Here is a 1,918-nt window from a genome sequence, read left to right on the forward strand (position 1 = left end):
CCGGGCGGGGACGCTGGGAAGTGGACAGACACCCGGGCGGGGACGCTGGGGGGAAGGGGGACAGACACCGGGCGGGAACGCTGAGGGGGTGCCGACACCGAGCTGGGAAACAGGCCCGGAGACCCGCGCCAAGCTGGGAAACTGAGGCGGAGGAGGGTACAGACACCGGGCGGGGAAGCTGAAGGGGGGCAGTCGACTCTGGTTAGGGAAACTGAGGCTGAGCGAACGGCGCCGGGTGGGAAAAGTGAGGCGCTGGGGGGCGGCGAGGAGGAAGAAGAGAGGGAGGCCAGCGGCTGGTAGAGGGACAGGGAAACTGAGGTAGTGGAGGGGCGGAAACAAAGGCCCTTGCCAGCCGCTCTGTGGGAGAAAGACGAGGTTTGCTGCTCTCACGAAGATTGAAAGCTTCCGAGAACCCTACAAAGGGTCGCTAGGAGATGGAACGGAGGTCAGAACAACTGAGAGGGAAACAGAGTCAGAGGAGACCAGCCCCCGGGTGGACAAGCCGGAAAACTGAGGTGGGGAGGGCAGAACCTAGCTCTTGGTGGACAGGCAAGGGCACTGAAGATTGGGGAGGACCTTTTTGGAGGCAGGGAAATGGAGGGAATGACCCATTACCCTTCCACCATCTACAAGGGGATCTTTCCTCAACCACTGCCAACCCCTTCTAGCCTTGGGGTAAAGCCTGGCCCCCAAAGCGCAACTTTCTTACTTCTGAAAATAGATCAAGAAACTCTACACAGTCTCGGTGAGTCTGAACGACCCTACGGCACTTAACAATAGCAACATGGATGGAACTAGGCATCCTGGTGTGGCGCTGTAGAGTAAGACAAGGCCTGGTAACCACAAGGTCGCCGGTTCACTCCCACCACTGGCTGGAAACCTTACACAGGGTCACTATGAGTCAGAACCTACTGACGACACTTAACAGTAACAATAATGCAACTTAAAAAAACAGTAATATTTTTTGTTACACGGAACTGAGGACCCTGTGACACTACATGGGTTACACGTCAACCTAATGGAAATTATAATGGACAAGGGAGCACAGTGCTTTAACTAAGAGACAGAAGAAAAAAAGTAAGGGTGGTACTATGAAATGACCTAAAACAGCAATACTGTGTGACCTTGTGTACATAAAAGTGCAAAGAAGCAGAAGGAGATAGAAGCCAGGAGATTTCTGGGCATGTGTCTAGGAGAGGCCCAGCCGGTGGAGATGTTCAGGTGTCCTGATTGGCTTGGCTCATGAGTATGTACGGACCAAGAGAGGGATGAATTCCAGAAGACACAGCCAGGACCTTAGCCACATTCTCCACCTCTCTCCTGGAGAGGGAGCCCCATCCTGCACCCACCTAACACCTTCCTGAGTTAGTATAAAAAACACTCAAAACAACCCAAATTCAAAATAAGCAAAGAACTTCAACAGACACTTCACCAAACAGGAAACTCAGGTGGCCAACAAACACATGAAGACATGCTTGTGATCATTAGCCATTGTTGTTATTGTTAGGTGCCATCTAGTCGACACCAACTCATAACGACTGCGTGCGCAACAGTAGGAAGCACTGCCCCGTCCTGGGCCAAACTCACAATCATTGCTACACATAAACCCATCTCTGCTGCCACTGTGCCAATCCATCCAACACAGATCTGTTCTTCTGGCAGTCCATGGTACTTTTAATATTCTCCTCTAACACCAAAGCTCAAATCCATCAATTCTTCAACGGTCTTCCTTATTCACTGTCCAGCTTTTGCATGCATATGAGGTTATTAATAACACCACAGCTTGGGTCAGGCGCACCTTAGTCCTCAAAATAACATCTTTACTTTTCAACACTTTAAAGAGGTCTTGTGCAGCAGATTTGCCTAATGCAATACGTTACTTGATTTCTTGACTGTTGCTTCCATGAGTGTTGATAGT

The 1,918-nt window shown here is 50.8% G+C and overlaps 1 protein-coding gene across 1 annotated transcript in view; it reads left to right on the plus strand.

Annotated features, from left to right (window-relative positions):
* Positions 1-1,918, plus strand: part of KISS1R (KISS1 receptor) — a 21,833-nt gene that overhangs the window by 1,142 nt on the left and 18,773 nt on the right. The gene's annotated exons all lie outside the window — the stretch shown is intronic.

Source organism: Chrysochloris asiatica, unplaced genomic scaffold (genome assembly GCF_000296735.1).
Source record: "Chrysochloris asiatica unplaced genomic scaffold, ChrAsi1.0 scaffold00409, whole genome shotgun sequence".
Taxonomy (NCBI): domain Eukaryota; kingdom Metazoa; phylum Chordata; class Mammalia; order Afrosoricida; family Chrysochloridae; genus Chrysochloris; species Chrysochloris asiatica.